Below are 24,126 nucleotides of genomic sequence, written 5' to 3'. Positions count from 1 at the left end.
TGTAACCCAGCACCCTTCTCAAAGCAGTGTTCTGAAAGATGTTGATGACAGATGGACTCATCCAATTCCCTTATCAAGTGTCCAGAACTCCATCTAGTCCCCTCACCCCACCCCACCCTCCCACCAAATTATTTCCCTCAACAAGATGTCGAAGCAGAGCCCCTGGCCATTTAATTTGCAAGGCATACAGGTGTCTACGGCAGGTGTTCCCAGCCTTGAGACCCTTCACACTCTAGATGTGTGCCCTTAACGAAGAGAGGAAGACACCTGATAGTTCAGGTCACAGATTCCTGCAACAGTAGAGCTGGAAAGGAGTTAGAGATTATCCAGGTGAATATTTTCGTTTCCTGCTAAGGAAACTAAGGCTCAGCAAAGTGAAGGAGAAGTTGTATGAAGTCACACACATTTGGCAGGTCTTGGACTACAACTTCTACCAGTAATTTCCCGCTAAGTGTTTAGCCAACACTGAATGCGGTCTCCTCTGTAGGCCCAGCCCTTGCTAGGCATTTGCACGTTCATTCTTCTATTTAATTCTCACTGTACTGCTTGAAGTTGATATTATTATCATCATTGACCAGAGGGACAAATTGAGGCCTTAGAAAAGGGAACTCAATGGCCCCCAGGCCTCATAGCAAGTGGCCAAGTCAGGATTTGAATCCAGATCCTTTAGCTGCCAGTCCAGCACCCTTTCCACCAGCCCTGTAGCCCTTCCTTGGCAATGCCGAAAGATTGCTGGGGGAACAGGCAGCATGCCCAGCTGAGAGGAAAGGGTCAGGGTTAGGGCCCTTTGGAGATGATGGGTAGCACAGATGATGGCAGGGAGCTGGAATGATGGCCTTCCCATAGACTCTGGCTCTGCTTTGCATAACATGCAAATCAGACCTCACAGCCCTCGGTAATGCCGTGGAACTGCTCCCTGGCTCAGGGCAGCTGATTCCCAGACAAGGGCTTCCTGACAGCTGCTCAGTGCCACACCCCTATTCCTGGTCTTGCTCCTGCCTCCTGCTGGATGCCTACTGTTCTAGACTGCTCAGCTGCTGAAAATGCAGATACCATCAAATGGGTTGGCTTTTACAATGTGAATTTATTAGTTTACAAGCTTACAGGTTCTGAGGCCATGAAAATGTGCAAATCAAGGCATCATCAAGGTGATGCTTTCTTCCCAAAGACCAGCTGCCGGCGATCCTTGGCTCCTCTGCCGCGTGGCAAGGCACATGGCAGCATCAGCTGTTCTCTTCCTTCTCTTCCAGATTTCATTGATTTCAACTTCTTGCTTCTGTGGCTTTCTCTCAGTCTGTCTCTCCTCTCTCTCTCTCTTCCTCTCCATTCCACGACGTCAGTAATAGGATTAAGATCCATCCTGAATGAGGTGGGTCGCACCTTAACCAAAGTAGTCTCATCAAAAGTTCCTACTTACAATGGGTTTACATCCACAGGAATGAATTAGATTTAATAACATATTTTTCTGAGGTACATACAGCTTAAAACCACCACAGTGGGGGAGATTGCTAGCAATGACAAAATAAATATGCAATTAAAAATAATGACAAGTGCTAGTGTAACCAGTGCCCTGCTGGCAACAGTGCCAGGTGGAATCCCATTCCAGGTTCAGGACTCTCGCCATGGAAAGAATTCAGGGACGAGAGGGGCCAGTGGGAATAAGTAGTAAAGTTTATTAAAGAAAAAGAGAAAGATACACTTGAAAGAGATAGCATGGGCGTGTTCAAAGGAGACTCATGAATCGAGTGAGAGTGGCTTGTCTTGTTATAAAGAGAAATTTTACAGTGATCTTCTTATCTCAACCTTCTTTGTTCTAGGAGGAGATCGTTATCACAGTTATCAGAACTTGTGACCCACCCTTGCCCTTGCATACCTAGAATTTGTCTTTGGGCAGATGTTTAACAACATTTATGCCCCATGCTTTTTTGTCATTAACTAAGACAAAGCTTTGGGCCCATGATTTTACAAGTGTTTATAGTTTTCAGAGGTTTTGGAGCTTTAGGGGAAATTTTTGTCCCATAAGAAATTCAGGGGTCTGCATTAACTCTTCTGAGGCTGAATAGAAGCCCAGGGACCACAGCCTTGAAACCCTCTTCTATCCTGCCTTAGTGGATCATGAGGTATTCAACAGTGCCTAACCCAGCCTTGCTAGTCCAAGACGGCAGGTACATCTCTCAAATCTGGATTCCCCCAACCCTTGCCTTGCCGGCCTCCTGAAGAGCTGCTTGGGTTGATAAGCTCCTACCTGTGGCCCAAGACCTACCTGGGGTTGGAGGCACAGAGAGCCATAAGTCTTCTATATCTCTTCTCGAGTTTCTTCCCTTAAGTTAATCCTTTGGAGCCCCAGGTAGTAAGCCCCAGCCTAGGAGAAGTTCCAGGCCCTAGGAGCGGCTGGAGGTGGGGAAGCGGGTCTAAGTGGTAAGGTAAGCCTCATCGGGAGACGGGTCAGTCCTGCGGGGTGGGAGAGTTTACCCAGAGTTCCTAGGGCCTAGGACCCTTTCAACAAACCATGAAACGGCTTGAGACCTGAAAGCAAAATCATAGCGGCACCAAGATACAAAAATCAAATTGCAAAATAAAAACGAGTAACTTAGTGATTAATTCAGTGTCTCCCAGAAAAGTGAGGTGTCAAAGGCATCTCAATTCCATGTGTTCAAGTCAAAGTTTATTTACAGTGGGACATCTTGGTTAGCAGGGGATGTCAAGGGGGCAGCCAAAAGTAAGAGGGGCTGGCCCTACCTAGGAAGGCCTTCAGCTGGCCCGGGTGCTGAGGCTCCCTATGGCGGAGCCTATCGCGACAGAATCTGCCTGGGACCGGTTCTGAGTGGAATGAGCCAGCCTTTCCAGCTAAGGCACCGGACGCTGGGCTGGGTGAACCTCAGCAACTGTTTAGTCCAAGGATCGCCACAGAACTTCGACACCCGGGTGCCTGTGCATGGCCTGGAGAAGGGGGCCCGCACCTGCCCACCTCACAGGTGAGAGAAGTACCTGGGAGGGGGCCCTGCCAGTGCCACAAGGCCAGTGGTAGTTGATCCAGGCCTGGGAGCTGGGCTTGGTCTCCCCAACCAGAACTCACCGAACAAAGGCCTCAATTCTCTCCTGACCATGCGGAAAGGGTGCGCCGAGGTCTATAGGCATTTGTGCTACTTCTCTTGTGGTCACGGTTTTGTATTCACCTTCATTCTGCCATGGCCTGATCTTACTCTCGATTGTTGTCCTATGACGTATGTTCTAATAAGCCCTCCAAGTTCCTTGAAATAAAGAAGTAAACAAACTGAAGCCCAAGACAAACTGTACATGACAACAAACAATTAAAACTTCTCTAAGGCTAAAGACTCGATAAACAAAGTTGAGACATTGACTGGCTGGGAGAAAATATATAGAGCAACTATAACAAGTGAAAGTTGTACACATAAAATATTTAAAGCATCTATAAATCAATAAGAAAAAAAGTCAGAGATCCAATAGATAAAAGGATTTGAACACGAAATTTGCAAAAAAAAAAAAAATTGAACAACTGATAAACATGAAAAAGTTTTAAATTTACGTATCAACTGAGGAAATTTTAATCAAAGCATTCCTTGCCTATCAGATTGGGAAAAGTTTTACAGAATTGGTGAGGGTGTTTGGAAACAGGCTAACTTTTGAGTGGGGATACAAATTTATACAAGTTTTCTGGAAACAGTTTAGCAGTAAGAATTCTAATTTTTTTAATGCAAATCCCTCTGACTCAGGAATCTTCCTTCTAAGGGATTAACCTTACAGAATGATTCAAATGTCCAAACTTTTTTTTTGTACAAGGATATTCATTGCAGCTTTATTTTTAACAGTTAATGGTTATATACATAAATTATAAAGTATTCACAATGAAATACTATGCAGCCATTAAAGAGAATGGCCTCTATGAACAGATATGGAAAAAATATGAACAGACAATATACTATTGTGTGAACAGGGTAAGGTGATTCTATCTTGTAATTAAACAACAGTAAAAACTGCAAGTGTGCGTCATTTAGGGTTCTTAATTGCAAACAACAGATCACACTTTAGATAGTTGGAGCAGGAAATAATTCATTAATAGGCTGCTGATAACTCACAGAATCCCTGGGAGAGCCAGAGCTCAGGCTTAGAGGCCCTGCCAGCATTCACAATACTCAAATCAGACCACAAGGCTTCTACAGCAATGACCCAGCTACCACAATATGGGTGCACATATCACAGTTTGCACAATGACACTGAGCAGAGGATACCAGGACCTACTCATGGCTATCCCTGGGAAGGTGCTTGGTAGCCAGGAGTGCTAAAAGGTGGATATCACATAGCTCCTGCTTCATCACGTTGCTCTCTTGCACAGTTATTTTTAAATAGTAGAGGTTAGGTCACATGCCTGAGCTGGTAGCAAGGGGCTCTGGGAAAACAAATTTTAGCTCCTCTCTTGGGTAGCTGGACCTCATAATGTGGGAAATGACCCTCAAATAGGAAAGTTCTTCAAGAGCATGACACATGTTCACCACACTCCCACTTGGCTGCCCAACATCAACACTGCCATACTTAGCGTTCCAAAACAATAACAACAAAATACTCTTACCTAACAATTCATCTATCCTATGTACGAATGTAAGTAAACTCACCCTCTCTCCGCAAGGAGGACATTTCAATGTCACACGTGATTTACCGCCTCCAGCTTCAAGTCTAGAATCTCTGGGTGACATCTATTTTCTCTCTAGTTCTGCTACTATCCTGCTTCAGTATTCTGAAACATAGGCTATAAAGTTAACCAACAAAAACATACCATTTACAAAATAGGGAAAAGAGATAAGGAAAAATTAGTTAAAAATATAAACATAGCAAAGAAAAAAATATGGGTACATACTATTGCCATCATTTATGCAACTGGTCACTAGAGCAGAACTGACATTTATAATTTCTTTCTTCCTCTACTCATCCCGCTCCTTTGTCCACAGCTAGCAACTCAGCTATCAGGGTTCTTTATCTGGAGGTGAGACCCACACCTTTTTTTCTAAAAGATCTATTTACTTTATCCTGGGACATGACATTATTAGGAGGCACTCCCAGAAAATTCCTCTGAATTCTGGACAGCTTTTTTTGCCCCCTTTTTTTGCCCTGTTATACAGCAGCTACCCTATGTCTCCTTAAAAATCAGGATCAATCATCTGAACCAATACTGAACATCCATCTTTTGCCTGATCATTCAGAGGCAGAAAGAACCCCCAAAAGTTTGATATTCTCAGCTTTAATTCAATACAACCTTTCTTTTCTCCTTTTTTTTTTTTTTCTTTTTTCTTTTTGGAGTTTTTCAATGATCTTTTTCTAACTTGTTAGTTTAAAACTGGCGTATTAATTTTCAGTCCCTTTCCTTTCTTGTATAGGGACTTAAAGCTATCAATTTCCCTTGAAAGACCATGTTGTATTCATCCCACATGTTTTAAAAAAATCTCTTGAAATTTGTTGAATTTCAGCCTATCATGGCTTAGCATATGTTTATCTTGGTGGGTAGTCCGTGTGTATTTGAAAAGAACTTGTATTTTGTAATTTTTGCATGTAGTGTTCTTTTAACATCCGTTGGGTCAAGTTGATTGTTAGTATTGTTCAAATCGTCCATATCCTTTCTGATTGATTATCTATGTGTTCTATCAATTACTAAGAGGAAGGTGTAAAAATCTCGAAACATAGTTGTGGGTTTGTTTGTTTCTCCCTTTAGTTCTGTCAGTTTTTTCCACATATTTGGAATCTCTCTTATTGGGTGCATGAGCATTTAACATTTTTATGTCTTCCTGATGGATTGACCATTTTGCCATTGTGAAAAATCCTTATTTTTACTTCTGGTAATACTCTTTTTCTTAAAGTCTGCTTAATCTGGTATCAATATAGTTACACAAACATTCCCGTGCTTAAAGTTCACATGTTATATCTTTTTCCATCCTTTACTTTCACTTGTCTATGCCTTTATATTTAAACAAAAAGCCTTGATTTGTAGTGTTAGCCATAGTGTCAATACTACCACGATGTCTGATTTCAAACTACCAATGCGACACCATCTTGGGAAGAGACGCTCAATAGTGTACTATTATATAGTAAATAGATGCAAATAACCTCAAGAGCATAGATTATTATAAATGCAATAAAATTTAGGAACTGATGATTTTGAATATTTTTTTGTGTTTTTAATAAAATATATTTAATTTTAAATTTGTATAATTTAATTTTTAACAGTGGTTATGATTAACAATCAGCTTAACAATTGGCCCTTTACAGATAATGATAGCTGAACCCAACTATAGAGTTTCTATATGGAAAGTTTTTAATGTTTCCTATTATTGATTTTTTACTCAATTGCATTATAGTCAGAGAACATAATCTATATAGCATTGATTTATTGATATTTGCTGAAATAAATTTTATTACATAATAGATGGTCCATTCTCATAAATTATTCATTTATGCTTGAGAAAAAAATGTACTTGAATTTTTTTGTGTAATGTTCTAGATATAATGTCAAGTTTGCTAATTGTGCTATTGAAATTTTCCATATTCTTATGAATTTTTTGTTAGCTTGATCTTTAACTTGCTGAAAAATGTGTGCTAAAAGTCTTATAATGACAAAAGAGATTTATCTCTGTCAAGGATCCTCATTTGTCTATTTGTCCTTGTAGTTCTATTAATTTGTGCTCTACATATACCTTATTACATGCATGTGTATTCGTAATTGGATGCTTTTGGTGAATTGAAACTTTTATCATTATGTAGTGACCCCCTTTATCCCTAGAAAGGCATTTGTGCAAACTCTGTTTTGTTTGATATCTGTATAGCCATACCAACTTTAATTTAGTTGGTGTTTGCCTGTTATGTATTTTTCTGTATTTTAATTCAACTTGAAATATCCCTGAATTTTAGGTTTATCTCCTATAAATTGACATATCTGGATTTTATTCTTACTTTTAAAAAAATCCAATCTCATACCCTCAATTATGAGTTTAGTCCATGTATATATATATTTTAAATTAAATTCAGTTTTATTGAAATACATTCACATACCATACAATCATCCATGATATACAATCCACTGTCCACAGTATGATAACATAGTTATGCGTTCATCACCACAGTCTATCTCTGAACATTTTCCTTACATCAGAAAGAACCAGAACAAGAATAAAAAATAAAAGTGAAAAAAAACACCCAAATCATCCCCCCATCCCACCCCATTTGTCCTTTAGTTTTTATCCCCATTCCTCCACTCATCCATACACTAGATAAAGGGGGTGTGATCCACAAGGTCTTCACAATCACACTGTCACCCGTTGTAATCTACATTATTATATAATTGTCTTCAGGAGTCCAGACTGCTGGGTTGGAGTTTGGTAGTTTCAGGTATTTACTTCTAGCTATTCCAATACATTAAAGCCTAAGAGATGTTATCTATATAGTGCATAAGAATGTCCACCAGAGTGACCTCTCGACTCCATTTGGAATCTCTCAGCCACTGAAACTATTTCATCTCATTTTGCATCCCCCTTTTGGTCAAGAAGATACTCTCAGTCCCACAATGCCGGGTCCACATTCATCCCTGGGAGTCATACTCTGCGTTGCCAGGGAGATTTACAACCCTGGGAGTTGGGTCCCACGTAGGGGGGAGGGCAGCGAGTTCAGTCCATGTATATTTGTTGTGATGAATTATATATTTGGAAATATTCTAATCATATTATTATTTTTAATGCAAGTTTATTGAGATGCATTCACATACCATACAAACCATCCAAAGTATACAAATCAGTGGCTCACAGTATCATGATATAGTTGGGCATACATCCCCATGATCAGTCTTTGTACATTTTTATTCCTCCAGAAAAGAAATAAAAATTTTATAAAACCCAAATCCTCCCATATCCCATATCCCCCTCTATTATTGACCCATTGTATTGGTGTGGTACATTTGTTACTGTTGATGAAAGAGTATTAAAATATTGCTGTTAACTATAGTCCATGGTTTGCAAGACATACATTTTCCCCATATACCCCTCTATTATTAACTCCTTGTAATGGTGTTGTACATTTGTTCTAGTTCATGAAAGAACTTTTTTATATTTGTTCAGTTAATCACAGTCATTGTCCACCACAAGATTCACTGTTATACGTCCCCATGTTTTAACCTCCAACTTTAACCTCCAACTTTCCTTCTGGTGACATCTGTAACTCTAAACTTCCCCTTTCCACCATATTGACACACCATTCAGCACTGTTAATTGTTCTCACAATAAAATGCTAGCGTCACTTCTATCCATTTCCAAACGTTTAAGTTCAACCTTGTTAAACATTCTTCACATATTAAGCAACTGCTCCCCATTCTTTAGCCTCATTCAATATCCTGGTAACCTATAGTCTATATTTTATGTCTATGAGTTTACATTCTATAATTAGTTCATATCAGTGAGATCATGCAATATTTGTCCTTTTGTGTCTAACTTATTTCACTTATAATGTCCTCAAAGTTTATCCATGTTGTTGTGTGCTTCAGGACTTCATTCCTTTTTACTGCTGAGTAATATTCCATTCTATGTATATACCACATTTTGTTTATTCATTCATGTGTTGATGGATATTTGGGTTGTTTCCGTCTTTTGGCAATTATTAATAATGCCACTATAAACATCATGCAAATGTCTGTTAGCTACCCTGATTGTATTATTTTGTGGTTATATTTTTCTTAATTCTTCTATGATTCTTTTTAATTTTTCCTGTGTTCTTTAGGATTGGAGTCTATAAGTAAACTTTTATTTTATCAAAATAATATAGTTAAATAGTCAAACAATCCTGAAAGTCTTAAAACAAAATGCTCCTCTCCACTCCCCTAGTGTCCCTTTTTAGTGTCAGTCATTTTCAACTTTTTGCCCTTTCTTTTGGCATTTATATTATCCCTGTTTCTAAGTAGAATACATATACTCATATTTTATTCATAAATTTTTGCATTATCTATCCACTTCCTATTAGAGTATTATTTAGCTATAATACAACTATACTGGGAAGATTCAGCTCTCTTAAATGAAATACAATTATTTTATAATTTTAAGCTAAATTAATAGTCAAATTTTACATTAGAATGCTTTTGCAAATATTCCTAGTTGGGCATTGTGGTGTATGATAGTTATGATTCTTTGCTTATTTCTGTTTTTTTCCTGAAGTTAATAATTGCCTTGTGTTTTCGTTAGCTTAGTCTTCTTTGTAGTTGTTACTAACTTTTCTCACACTATCTAAACACTGCTTAGTACAATTTTCCAAAAGTTTAATCACATCAGATGATCTGTTCCTTCCACATTGTTTCTTGGAGACCTTTACTCTCCTCTGTCCTGGGGGCCTCCAATCTGCTCTGTCCAGGCTGGTTGTTCTTTAGGCCTATTGCCCAGCTGTCATTCTGGGACTTCCAGTGTTATATCCTTGGAATTTCCTTTGCTTTTCCCCTGAATTGGATCTCATGCCTTCCTCCTCCTTGATTCACTTCCTTTTTTGGTGGAGCACATTCACCAGCAGAGGACGTGGTGAAGACAGTCCTCAGTATGACTGCCTCATGAGCCGCGTGCGCCAAGGAGGAGGGGTGGCCCTCTCTATCTGGGGCACCGTTGCCATCCTGGGATCTCCCTTCATCATCGTCATTGTGCAGATTCCCTTCCCTTCTCTTCTGTGTTGGATTTCCTGTTTCCTGTATCCACTTCCTGCCTCTTAATTCACACCCTCATTTTGGTAGAGGACATCTTTCAACAAGTTATTGAGAAGGGATGCATGATGTAGACTTTTGGAGTTCTTGCATATGTGAAAATATCTGATTCTCCCTTCACACTGGAATGATAGCTTGGCTCGTTATAGAATTCTAGGTGGGAAATAATTTTCCTTCAGAATTTTAAAGTCATTGCTCCATTATCTTCTTACTTTGAGGGTCTTGTTTGAGAAGTCTAAAGTCATTCTGATTCCTGATCCTTTTATGAAACCTGTTTTGCCCCTTTGGAAACTTGTGAGTCACCTCTTTATCTCCAGTACTCTAATGTATTGCAATTATGTGCCTTGGAGTGGGTCTACTTTTGACCATTGTTCTGGGCTCTGTCAACCTACAAGCTCACACTCCCCAGTTCTGAGACATTTTCTTGAATACTTTCATTGGCGTTTTCTTCTCCTTTATGTTCTCTCTTTTGGATTATTTGGATTTGGGGCCTGCTGGACTGTCTCTCTAATTTTCTTATCTTTTATCTCTTACTTTCCATCTCTTTTTCTATTTCTTTTAGTTTCTTGGGGGATTTTCTAAACTTTCTCTTGAGCTTTTCATTTCTACTCTCATGGTTTTGGTTCTCTGAATGCTCTTTTTCTTTTTTTTTATCATCACATTTTAAAAAATTGTGATTGTTCACATACTATACAATTATCCAAAGATCCAAAGTGTACAATCAATTGCTCCCGGTACCATCATGCAGCTGTGCATCCATTACCACATTTAATTTTTTTTCAATTTTTAGAACATTTTCATTACTCCAGAAAAGAAATAAAGATTAAAAAAAAGGAGACTCCAATCTTTCTATACCCCTTAACCACCCCCCTCCACTGTTGACTCATAATATTGGTATAGTACATTTGTTACTGTTTATGAAAGAACAGTGAAATACTATTAACTGTGGTACGTAGTTTGCAACAGATACATATTTGTTTCCTATATGCTCCTCTATTATTATCTTCTAGTTGTAGTGTCATACATTTGTTCTGGTTCATGAAAGAGATTTCTAATGTTTGTACAGTTAATCATGGACATTGCCTACCACGAGGTTCACTGTTTTATACATTTCCATCTTTTAACCTCCAACTTTCCTTCTGGTGACATACATGACTCTGAGCTTCCCCTTTCCACCACATTCACGCACCATTCAGCACTGTTAATTATTCTCACAACGTGCTACCGTCACCTCTGTCCATTTCCAAACATTTAAGTTCAACCTAGTTCAACATTCTGCTCATAATAAGCAACTGCTCCCCATTCTTTAGCCTCTTTCTATATCCTGGTATCTTATGTTTCATGTCTGTGAGTTTACATATTATAATTAGGTCCTATCAGTGAGTCCCTGCAATCTTTGTCCTTATGTGTCTGGCTTATTTCACTCAGTATATTGTCCTCAAGGTTTCTTCATCAATCCATTTTTTTAAAGATGGTTTTGTTCACACCCCATACATTCCATCCTAAGTAGATAATCGATGGTTCCCTGTATAGTCACATATTTATGTGTTCACCACCCTCACCACTATCCATATAAAGACATCTCCATTTCTTCCACAAAGCAGGAGGAAGAGTCAGAGAAGGTAAAGAGGCAAAAGAAAAAGAAAAAAGAGAGAGAAAAAACATGACAGCTAGGAAGCAGCAAAAGGAAAGATAACCTTAAACTAAAGTAGAATAAAGAGTCAGACAACATCACCAATGCCAGGAGTCCCATACCCCTCCCTTACACTTCCTTCTTATATGTGTTTAGCCTTGGTATATTGCCTTTGTTACATTAAAGGAAGCATAATACAATGTTTCTGTTAATTATAGTCTCTAGTTCACATTGATTGTATTTTTCCCCCAATACCTCCCTATTTGTAACACCTTGCAAGGTTGACATTCATTTGTTCTCCCTCATGAAAAAACATATTTGTCACAATTGTTGGACACTCTAGGTTTCACTGAGTTATACAGTCCCAGTCTTCGTCTTTCCTCTTTTCTTCTGGTGTCCCACGTGCTCCTCTTTCAACCATATTTATAGTTATCTTTGTTCAGTGTACTTACATTGCTATGCTACCATCACCCAAAATTGTGTTCCAAACCTCTCACTCCTGTCTTTTCCTATCTGTCTGTAGTACTCCCTTTAGTATTTCCTGTAGAGCAGGTTTCTTGTTCATAAACTCTGTCACTGTCTATTTGTCAGAGAATATTTTAAACTCTCCCTCATATTTGAAGGACAGTTTTGCCAGATATAGGATTTTTGGTTGGCAGCTTTTCTTTTTCAGTATCTTAAATATATCACACCACTTCCTTCTTGCCTCCATGGTTTCTGCTGAGAAATCCACACACAGTCTTATTAAGCTTCCTTTGTATGTGATGGATCATTTTTCTCTTGCTGCTTTCAGGATTCTCTCTTTGTATTTGACATTTGATAATCTGATTATTAAGTGTCTTGGCATAGGCCTATTCAGATCTATTCTGTTTGGGGTACGCTGCGCTTCTTGAATCTGTAATTTTATGTCTTTCATTAGAGATGGGAAATTTTCATTGATTATTTCCTCTATTATTGCTTCTGCCCTGTATTAATTAGGGTTCTCTAGGGAAACAGAATCAATGAGAGGTGTCTCTGATTATCAAATTGTAAAAGTGACTCACACAACTGTGGGTATGCACGAGTCCAAATTCTGTAGAGCCATCAACAAACTGTCAACTCCAAGGAAGATGTCTGATGAACTCGTCAGGAAATGAACTGGCAACTTCGACGAACTCCTCAGGAAATGCTTCACTGGGCAGCCGAAAAAGTGAAGGGCCTCTATCTGTCTTGCTTATAAGTCTTCAACTGATTAATTGGATCCAATCCATCCAATTGCATTCTCTCATTGTGGAAGGCACACCCTTTGGTGAGTCATCAGTCACAGCTGCAGTCAATTGACTGATGATTTAATAAACCAGCCTGTTGGTTTATCAACCAGCCTCAAACGTCCTCACAGCAATTGTTAGGCCAGTATTTGCTTGACTAGACAGCTGGGTCACCCGGCCAAGCTGACACATGAACCTAACCATCACATGCCCCTTTTCCCTTCTCTTCTCCTTCTGGGAAACCCATGACACATACATTCTTGCATTTCATTTTGTTCTTAAGTTCCCAGAGATGTTGCTCATATTTTTCCATTCTTTTCTCTATCTGTTCTTTTGTGTGTAGGCTTTCAGGTGTCTTGTTCTCCAGTTCCTGAGTGTTTTCTTCTGCCTCTTGAGACCTGCTATTGTATGTTTCCATTGTGTCTTTCATCTCCTGTGTTGTGCCTTTCATTTCCATAGGTTCTGTCAGTTGTTTTTTTTAACTTTTGATTTCTGCCTTATGTACACCCAGTGTTTTCTTTATAGCCTTTATCTCTTTTGCCATATCTTCCCTAAACTTTTTAAATTGATTTAGCATTAGTTGTTTAAATTCCTGTATCTCAGTAGAAGTGTAAGTTTGTTCCCTTGACTGGGCCATAACTTATTTTTCTTAGTGTAGGTTGTAGCTTTCTGATGTCTAGGCATCTGGTTTCCTTGGTTACCCCAGTCAGGTTTTCCCAGACCAGAACAGACTCAGGTCCCAGAAGGAAGAAATATTCAGTATCCAGTTTCCCTGATGGTGTGTCTTAGAGTATTGACACACCCTGTGCTTTTCTGGGTGGTGTGGGTCAGCCTGTCACTCCAGACTGGTGTAAGGAGGTGTGGCCTGTGGCTGTTTTCACCCAGGCTCTGGGGTCTGGTTCTGAATGAGAGGTGGGTAGTAGAGCTTGGCACCGCCTTCTTCCTCTTAGGGAAGATATGCCCCCTAGAGAGAGGTCATTTGCATATAAATAGATTCTTTGTTTCTCTGACTCTGCTATTTCCACCTTTGTCTGGGTCAGAGTGCTATGAGTTTAAAATGGCTGAGGCTTTCTCTACTGCAGAGCACTGCGAGCTGAAATCGGTTGAGGCCTTTTCCACTGAGCTACCCAGGTTGAGAGAGAGAGAAAGGGACAGAGAGCCCCCTTTCAGGGTCAGTCTGTGGCCTCAAGAGTCACCTGTCAGCCAGAGATAGCATGCGATCCTTTGGGTTCCCCGTCCCGAGACAGATACGTCCCCTGACTCTCCAACGTTAGTCATCATCAAAAGCCTCTGTCTGCTGTTGGGGATTCGTAGTCTGTAATGCTCAGTTAACATTAAAACCCCAGTTGGAGCTGGGCTGAGATACATTCACCTGTTCAGAGAGTGCTGATCTCTGTCACAGCGACGCGTTGCAGTTCAGGCTGCCATGAGGGAGGGGCTCTCAGCAAGGGTCCGCAGTTTTTACTTACAGATTTTATGCTGCAGTCTTGGGCATTTCTCCCAATCCAGGTTGTTGCATGATGTGTGGTCAGTCATGGTCATCTCCCAGCAGTTATTCCAGATCTTTTACTAGTTTTTCCTGATTGTTTATAGTTAGCTCTGGGGGGATTAACTAACTTCCACTCCTCTCTTTGCCACTGTCTTCTCTCTCTCTTTTTCTAATAGCACCCTGTTCCTGTTTCATGAATGCAATATTCTCTTATTTCTCTGATGAAATTAACCATAGGGTTTTTGGAAGTTTTCTTTTTCCGGCATAGTTTCTTTCTTCAGAGCTTTTTTCCCCGTTTAATTGTTTGGGTCTCTATCTGAAATTTTAGAGGCTTTTCTCAGATGCTGGTTATCATGGTCATTGGTTCGTGTTTAAGAGTGGGGAAACAAAAAGCAAATTGGATGCTCTGAGTGAACTGTGAGCTTCATTACGGTGACCTGGACTGGTCATTTGTTTGGAAACACCAACTGTCCCCTCTTTAGATCTTTCCTCTTTGGCTGTTTAGAGTCCTCAAAAAAGACACTTCTAATCTTCTGACTATAGGATATAGGTTTTACTTCTAGTGTTCTGGGAACCCAATGGGGGAAAATGATGAGGATCTCAGCTTTTGGCGTGCATGTAGTCACACAACCGTACCTTGCAGTGTAGTCCTTGACTACATAGTCCAATGACTATCTAGTCCTTGACTATGCCAACTGTCCACCCCATCCAAAGATCTGTTGTTCCTTCTTTTAAGAATAACCCCCTAATATTCCACTGGGTTGCAGGAGGGTCAGTCATCCCATGGTGTACAGTAGCAAAAAGATTTGGTATCTTACTCTTTCTCAGCTTTCACCCAATCCTAGGTCATTGCAGCTGCATAGGAGTCTAAGAAATGAAGGCTCTTCTGGTCTCTATAATACAGGGAGGCAAGCTAGAAACAAATTGGAATGGAGCTGAGTGAGCTGGGCTACAGCATTTGCCACATATATAGTTTTATGCCTGGTGATAGAAAAGGCAGAGCAGATTCCAATCATGGGATCAATGTCCAGTGGCGGCATCAAAAGCAGAGTTCATGTCCAGCTGTGTCCCAATCAGAGTGGTGACCAGCTATGTCCCAATCAAACAGTTCTTGGGAAAACTTTGGCTGTGGTTCCTGCTTATTTTCCAAGCCTGGTTTTCCAGTTTTCTGGGAAATTCTGTGAAACCCTCAATGACCTTCTAGTGCATCTCTGTTTAAGTTAGCTGACATTGGTGTCTACTGCTGCCCACTGAATCCTGATTCATATCCACCCCAATCCTGCTTTTTATCTAGTCACTTAGTCTAAATTACTATCTATCTATAAAGTAAGATAGAATTCAAAGGAAAGGTTAGGAGTAGAGAGCATTTGCCTTTTTCCTGCCAAGAGTCCACTCCCCTCCTTTTTGGTTTCCTTGGAGAAACCTCTCTTCCCCCACTCAGTCCATGCAATGGCTTCAAAGTTCCAGGGGTGGGGCAATGGCACAGGTCTGGTCAATCAGAACATTCCCTTCTTCTAGTCACAGTGGTAGGGATAGGACTCAAGCCGGGCTACTGAGACTTAATTCTATAAGTTTCTTGGAACCCTGATAGCAAAACCAGACAAAGACAGTACAAAAAATAAAGTAAGCTACAGACCAACATACCTCAAGAATAAAAGATGCAAAAACCTTTAACAAAATGTTAGCAGATAGAATTCAGCAATATATGAAAAGAATTATGCACCGTGACCAAGAGGGGTTTATTCCAGGGATGCAAGGCTGATTCGATATTTGGAAATTAAACAGTGTAATCTACTATACTCACAAGTTAACAAAGAAGGGTCATATGAGCAAATCAATTGATGTAGAAAAAGTATTTGACAAAATTTAACACCAATTCATGATGAAAACTCTCAGAAAAATAGGAATAGAGAGGAACTTCCTCCACTCAATAAAGAACATCTACAAAATCCCTACAGCCTTTATGATACTTAATGATGAAAGACTGAATGATCTCCTTCTAAGAACAGGAACACGGCTAGGATGTTCATTCTAACAACCCTTATTCAATATAGTACTGGAAGTTTTAGCCAATGCACTAAGGCAAGGAAAGGAAATAAAAAGTATATGGATCAGAGAGGAAGAAATAAAATGGTCCATACTTGCAGATGACATAACACTTTACATCAAAAATCCCTAGGAATCTACAAAAAACCTCCTAGAACTATTGAGTTCAGCAAGATTGTAGGATACAAGATAAACACACTAAAATCTCGTGTTTCTATATACTAGTGATGAATACATGGACACTGAAATTAAAAGTACAATGCCATTGACAATTGCTCAAAAAAAGATGTAAGTCTAAAAAAACTGATTCCTGACTTCTATGCTGAAAAGTATAAAATGATGATGAAAGAAATCAAGGAAGATTGAAATAAATGCAGAGACATATCATGTTCATGGATTGGAAGACTCAACATTATAATGATGTCAATTCTCCCCTAATTAATATACAGGAAATATAATTCCTAAAAATATCCTAGCAACAATTTTTGTAGACATGGAAGGGTTATTCTAAAATTTATATGGAAAGGCAAAGAAGCTAGAATAGCTAAAACAATTTTGAAAAAGAAAAATAAAGTGGGAGGAATCAGTCTACCTTATTTCAAGAGTTATAGTGACAGTAATCGAGACTATGTGATAATTGTGTAGGGACAGATACACAGATCAATGGAACAGAATAGAGAACCTGTAAGTATATCCACACAGATACGCCCAACTGATTTTTGATCCTTTCCTTCAGTGGAGGAAGGATAGCATTTTCAACAAACGGTGCTGGAGCAATTGGGCATCCATAGACGACAAAAAAAAAAAAAGAAAAAAGAACTTCAATCTAAACCTCCCACTTCATACAAAAATCAACTCAAAATGGACCAAGGGCTTAAATATAAAATGTTAAGCTGTAAAACTTTAAGAAAAAAAATGGAAGAAAACTCTTCAGGATCTAGAATTAGGCAGAGTTCTTAGATCTGACACCAGGGGCATGATCCATAAAAGGGAAAATCGATAAATAAGACATTCTGGGGATGTCCGAAACAAGGGAAAAGCAAAACAAGGAAGAGGCAGATGGGGGAATCGAAGGCTCATGGGAGGGGTAGTTGGAAGTCAAGTCTGGAGAGGAATAAGTTTTGTGTGGTGGGGAAGCCCAGGAAATAAGGTCTGTACACTGAGAAAGAAGTTCCCGGTGAAATAGCATATGAAGTGTTGACAGGATAACGTTTCAACAGTGTGCCCTTTTCTCCCCAATGTAAAACCCCACAGAGCCAAGAGGGTGGTCTCTTGGACGGTCACTGCCACCAAGATCTGGCATTTGCAACATTCTGGGACAGTCCTGGTGTCACGTATTCTACTCTTTTCAATGTGGGTGACTTATAATGTGGCTTGCTAGATGTGATGTGATTGCTCATTTGTAACTTTATAGGACTTATCATTACATAAATGACCCATCAAAAAAAAATCGCCCATCTTGACAACTCTTTGTTTGGAGAATATGCTTGCCTAATCTGCTGGACTCACTTTCAAAATTGTATAGCAGGGTTCCTATTTGCAGATTGAGGACTTAGTTCTGAGACTGGAGAGCCCTGTGACACCAGGTGTGACCACCAGGAGGCAAGCAAGAGCAGGTCTGGCTGGAAATCCATCAGGAACAATTACCAGGAAAGAAGCTTAGCCTCTTCTGAGGCTCCCAGTCAGCAGAAAGCAGGGAAACATCCCAGCCACAGGGTTTGGAATCAGTGTTGCTGCGGAGGCCCAGTCTCTAGCATTATCTTTGGGGCGGAGAGCACTGACCTCATGCACACTCCACGAACCCTGTCCCGACTCTTGGTGGGACCTCTTCTGAACAGACTGGTGCCCTAGAACTGCACTCTGCTGCCCAGCTGTCTGCAGGACCACCTGCCTCAGGGCTCTGCTGCTCAGAAGAGAGCCCGGGCCGGAATCTGCTGGAGCCTGACCCAAGCACACCGCACTGAATCTTCCTCATTCTGGTTTCCTTTGTCACCAGAATTTACTCAACTTATGAGGGCAGCCCAGCAGCACGGAAATCAGTACTTCCCGTAACTAGCAATCAGCCCACCTTCTAATAATAGCATCTTGCTTTGCCTGCTCCACTGGGTGCAGCCTTGGAGGGACTCAGTCAAGGTGCCTCCCTTCTTTCCAAGGGGTGGACATGTGGCCCAGCCAGGCCAGCCTGGATTATGGGAACTGGACTATAGAGTAGACAATAGAATCGGGTTGCAGCTGATTCTTCCTAACAGCAATGTCCCATAGAGAGTGTCTGATGGTTCCTGCTGCCTGGATTCCCAGGAATGTCCTCATTCCCACCCTGCTTGTGACCTGGTTGTTTAGCATTCTATGTATTCTGAGATACCCTTCCAGAGCCTTCAAATACAGCCAGAATTTTTTCTGTTCCTTGCAACTAGAGAATGCTAAGTGATATGGATGGGCTGAATCTAACATGTAAGGAATACTAATATGGGCCTGACAATGGATCCAAAACCACCTGCAAATGGGCCAGGGTGAAATAGACCCAGGAGCAGAGCGTGTGGCAGGAGCTTGGGGATTCCCAAGACCAACAGAGCAGAAGCCAACAGGACAATGAGAGAGCCCCTCCCCCCTAGTTATGGCATCATTAATGAGTGTGTAAAACTTGGACAAGCCAGGTGATGCTCACGCTGCGTCCTGTGGGAGGGCTCTGTTCCTGCAAGAAAGGGCATGATGGGGAGGAATCTAGGACTCCCTTCAAAGGAGGCGTAGTTGAAGGAGCAGAGTTGTTCAGCCTGGAGCCAGGAAAGCCTGCTGGCTTAAAATATCACTTTTTCAGTCATCCAACAATTATTCATGGCATGTCATGCACTGCTACATGGAGTGAGACATAATTCCCTCCTTCAGAGAGTTCACAGGCCAGAACCCCAGTGGGGAAGGTACAGGGCTTGGTGGCAGTGCCTATTCTGGGTATACTCTTTATATATTCTGTTTATACTGTCCTGGATGGGGAGTGGGCTTGCTGGAGGAGGGATATCTGAGATGAGTCTAGAAGGATGAGTAGGGAGGAGTTACTCCAGCAAATGGGCAGGTGGGGTGGGATGGGAGAGGGTGCTCTAGGTTGGGGCAGAAGCAGGTGCCAAGGCTGGAAGCGGGCAGACTTAGGGTCCTGCCTGGAGTGGGGCCTGAGAGGGAGGGAGCTGGCACCAGCTCAGAAAGAGCCTCAACTGTTATGCCAAGGGAACCGTCAAAAGGTTTTCAAGTAGGCAAATGACAAAATCAGACTTGCAGTTTTAAAAGTTCTCTGCAGAGAAAGATTTGGAAGCAGAGAAAGGCTAGAATACAGAGACAAGTTAGGAGTCAGCCGGAATAACAAGACAGGGGGTGGGCTGGGCTGGGCTAGTGGAGTGCTGGAGCGGCAATGGGACAGGGTAAGGAGTGGAAAAGAACAGGTCCCAGAAGGCCTCTCCTAACAGGCTAAGACATTCACTTATGCAGTGGGCAGCTGGTCTTCCGAAAGAGCTATCTTGGCCATGGCAGCAGAACCTTGGGCAGTTGCCCTGTCCTCTGACCCCAAGTGTCAATTTGTCAGGACAGCTGGATGACAACTGGATTTCAGGGGCTGACATGCAGTAACCAAACTGGTAAGGAACTGCCTCATAAGTTCAAATACCAGTGTGTTAACTCCCAGTAGAGAAACAAACTTAAAAAATCTCAGTAGACTTCCATTCCAAGGACCAGAGAACATGTGCCAGTCAACGAGTCACCTCCCCTGCCCAGCAAGGACCCTGGAGGCTGGAAGGGTGGATGGGGAGACTGCAGTGATATTTATGTGGCCCAAGCAAGTCAAGGGCTGGGACTGTCTTGTCCACTGATGTATCCACAGCACCTGGCACCTGGAAGATGCCAAGTGAATGCTTGTGTCTGCCTGATGCAATGCTTCTCACCCTGGAATGAAAAAATTACCACATTCCTTCTTTCTCTATGATCTCCATTTTCAGGACACTGTTTTCAGTTGACCCATTTTTTTTTCCCCCGCTACAGGCAGTGCCTTATTTCTTACATGCTATGGAAATCAAGGGTACAAAAATTGAGCAAAAGCTGTACATGTCATATGATATAAAATCCCTATTTATGATAGAAATGTTTAGTTTTTTTACACCTGAGTATTATCCAGCACACACATGATTTTTCAAATCATTAAAACGTCATTTCTGTAACGTCAATGGCATGAAAATGCAGGGGGTTGATGGGGACCTGGGAGAGACTGTTCCAGAACAAGAGACTTAAGAGCCATGACATGCTTTAAAATGCAATGTGTGGTTCCCGAAGTAATTTGGCAGAGAATAAAAATGTATTTGCAGGGACCCCCTGAGGAATTGGGGGAAAATGCATAAATGTTGGACTTCCCCACCTTGGTTATTACTGATATTCTTTCTAACATTGAGGACTACCAATTTAGTGGGCTGAGCCCTCAATCTTGGGGCTTGCCCTTATGAAGCTTGTTACTGCAAAGAAGAGACTAAGCCTACTTATAATTGTGCCTAAGAGTCTCCCCCAGAGAACCTCTTTGTTGCTCATATGTGGTCTCTCTCTCTCTCTCTCTCTCTCTCTCTCTCTCTCTCTCTCTCTAAGCCCACTGGCAGGTAAACTCACTGCCCTCCTCACTACATGGGACAGGACTCTCAGAGGTGTAAATCTGCCTGGCAATGTGGGACATAACTCCCGGGGATGATCCTGGACCCGGATTCATGAGATTGAGAAAATCTTCTTGACCGAAAGGGGGAAGAGAAATGAAACAAAATAAAGTTTCTGTGGCTGAGAGATTTCAAATGGAGTTGAGAGGTCATTCTGGAGGGCATTCTTATACGCTCCATAGATATCTCTTTTTAGTTTTTAGTGTATTGGAATAGCTAGAAGGAGATACCTAATACTGTTGAACTGCAACCCAGTAGCCTTGATTCTTGAAGATGACTGTAGAACTATGTTGCTTACATGGTGTGACTGTGTGTGAAACCTTGTGGCTCACACTCCCTTTATCCAGTGTATGGACAGATGAGTGGAAAATGGGGACAAAAATTAAATGAAAATAGGGTGGGATGTGGGGTGGTGGAATGCTTTGGGTGTTCTTTTTTTATTTTTATTTTTATTTTTATTTATTTATTTATTTATTTTGGAGTAAGGAAAATGTTCAAGAATTGACTGGTGGTGAATGCACAACTATATGATATTGTGAACAGTTGATTGTACACTATGGATGACTGTATGGTATGTGAATATATCTCAAGAAAACTGAATTTAAAAATGCAATGTGTAGGCAGATTTGATCCCAATTCAAACATGCCAATCATAAAAACACAGTTTTGAGACAGCTGTTGAATACCCAGTATCAGCTAATACCAAAGCATTATTGCTAAATTTTTAGGTGTGGTAGCATTGTGCTTATGTGAGAAAATGTCTATGTATTTTAGAGATGCATACTAAAATATATAGACGTGAAATGACATGATGTCTGAGATTTGCAAAGGAAGAAAAAACTAGATAAATTTGTGGCAGGATTTTGATCATTGGTAAATCTTGGTGATGAGCAGATTCTAGAACCCTGGTCCTCCACAGGGCATCTCGACTTCAGCAACCTTTGCAGTGTGGTTTGAGGCTCCAGCTGGGGAGTTCATTTCTTCATTCAACTAACATCTTCTGAGCATCTACCATGTGTCAGGCTCTATTCCAGATCCTGGAGATACAGAAGTGAAGAAAACAAAGCCCTTGTCACCCTGATTTCTCATAAAAGGAGAGAGACAACAAATGAAGAAATAGGAGATTTATAATAATTCAGATGGTGATAAATACTATGAAAAAAACACACAAAGAAACAGGATAAGGGAGTGCCAGGAGATGGGGAAGGAGAGTTACCATTATATATAGAGGCCAGGTGACATTTTAGCAGAGACCTAAGAAGTGAGGGAGCCTGTCAAATGGATATGGGGGTGGGGGTGGGGGGAAGAATTCCAGATAGAGAGAACAGCAAGTGCAAGTACCCTGAGGCAGGAACCTGCTAGGCAAATTGGAGGAAGAGCAGGGAGGCCAGTGTGGCTGGAGCAAAGAGATCAAAGGGGGACTGAGAAGGGGAGAGGGTCAGAGGGCCTCCATAAGGACTTGGCTTTTACTCTGAGTGAAATGGAAACCACTGGATGGTCTTGAGCAGAGAAGTAACCTGAGGGTAGCTGTTTTGAAGGATTTACAAAGAGGTCTCCAGTCTAGTGGGCTCTGCAGGCTCCGGCTCTGGGATGAGCCACACCCCACCCCACTCCCACTTGAGGGACCTTGGCCTTAGCTCTCCCAGCCTTAGTTTCTCTTTATCTAGGAATAATTCCATAGTTTCAGCAGGGCACCCTTCCCTCACCTAGCAGGTTGACCTAACTTGGACAAGCCTTGGTGTGGAAGGTAGGGAGAGGAGGAGCAGGGCCTTCAGTTAACCAGTATCAAGCCAGGCCTGGGCCTCCTTCCTGCTCCAGGACAGTCGATAAGCCAGCGACCAGAAACGGAGCTGCCCAGACCCAGGCATCAGGCCTGTGGGACACCGTGCAGGGCCGGCCTCCATATCTCTGCTTGGCTGCCCAGTCCTCGGGGAAGGCTGTTTTTCCTGGCTGTGCTCCCCACAGACCAGGCCAGACCCCTGAATTAGCGCCTTTGTAGGCTCACACGCCTTTGCATAAAAGCACTTTCCACAGCTGGAATTTTAGTGATTAGTTGGATTCTATGATAGTCTCTCTCTCTCCCTCCCTCCCTCCTTCTCTCTGTCTCTCTGTCTTTGCTAAAGCAGTTGTAGGTTTACAGAAAAATCATGCAGAAAGTACAGTTTCCATTTACTGCCCTCCGTAGGTTTCCCTATTATTAACATTTTGCATTAGTGTGGTACCTTTGTTACAATTGATGAAACAATATTATTTTAATTATTCTAGTTCATAGTTTATATTAGGGATCACCTTTTGTATTGTACAATTCTGTTTGTTTGTTTTTACATTTTTATTCTGGTAACATACAACCTAAAATCCCTGTTTTAACCACATTCAGAATGTTGTGCTACCATCACCACCATCCATTACCTTTGACTGTCTCTTCCCCACTTTTCCCAGAAACTCTGGGTCCTGATGGGAGCTTTGTTTCCTTCACTGTGTTTCCAGAGCCCTGCAGCAAGGGGCCTGGCACATAAGAGGCACTGGATAAGTATGCTGAGTGAATGATTACATGAATGAGTAAGTGATGGGTGGGTAGGGTAGGTAATGCTACTCCTGTTTTACAGGCAATGCAGCAGAGGCGACAGGAGCGGAGCAGGTGACTGCCTTCTGCCCACGTTCCGTAGTGGGAGCACTGGTTGAATGGGTCCACACCCAAGGCCGTCCCAGGCCCTCCACGGCCAGCCCTCTGCTCTTTTAAAGGGACTGCAGAGACTGTTTTCCAAGGAAAGGACCCTCTGGACGGAGCAAAGCGGCACTCTATTAATAACAATAATAGCACTGATAACGCGCCAGACACAACCTTTAAGGTAGGTTCTGTTGGCAGCCCCATTTTACAGATGAAGAAACTGAGGCCATCGGGCTGAAGTGTAGGCATCGAGAATCACATGTTCTTCCAGATTGGCCTTGCGTGCCCGATGACCTTCCTTCACCTGTAGACTGGATTCGTTAATAGTGACTACCCTGTCCGGGAGATTAATGCTCGCAAACCATTTAGTAGCGTGTACAGCGCACAGTTAGCGCTTAGCAAATATTAATTATCGATTTTCCTCTTATTGTTATGCGTGTTCCTGGGTCCGGGAGGGAGGACTGCAGGGCAGTATCCCTGCACAATTTACAGATGAGGTCGCCCTGTGGGTCAGGTGTGAGGGGCCCCTCGCCCGCCCACACCCAGCCCAGAGCGGGCGCGGCGACGGAGAGGTGTCCTGCCGGCCCCAGGCCCCGCCCCGCCAAACTTTTTAATAGGGACGCTGGGCGCAGGCGCAGAC

At 41.7% G+C, this 24,126-nt stretch overlaps 1 long non-coding RNA gene across 3 annotated transcripts in view; it reads left to right on the top strand.

Annotated features, from left to right (window-relative positions):
* LOC119514319 overlaps nt 1-23,907 on the top strand; it is a 32,740-nt gene extending 8,833 nt beyond the window's left edge. For 2 of the 3 annotated variants that reach the window (XR_005212787.1, XR_005212788.1), the window contains one exon: nt 20,757-20,812. This is a non-coding gene — a long non-coding RNA (uncharacterized LOC119514319). Of the gene's footprint in view, nt 1-20,756; nt 20,813-23,424 lie in introns of those variants that run through there. The other variant, XR_005212790.1, reaches the window with a different exon arrangement.
* The last annotated feature ends 219 nt before the right edge of the window (nt 23,908-24,126 follow it).

The sequence above is a fragment of the Choloepus didactylus genome, chromosome 18 (assembly GCF_015220235.1).
Source record: "Choloepus didactylus isolate mChoDid1 chromosome 18, mChoDid1.pri, whole genome shotgun sequence".
In the NCBI taxonomy this organism is placed as follows: Eukaryota; Metazoa; Chordata; class Mammalia; order Pilosa; family Megalonychidae; genus Choloepus; species Choloepus didactylus.
Note: the sequence above shows the minus strand (reverse complement) of the source record. Positions and strands in the feature narration are given on the sequence as shown.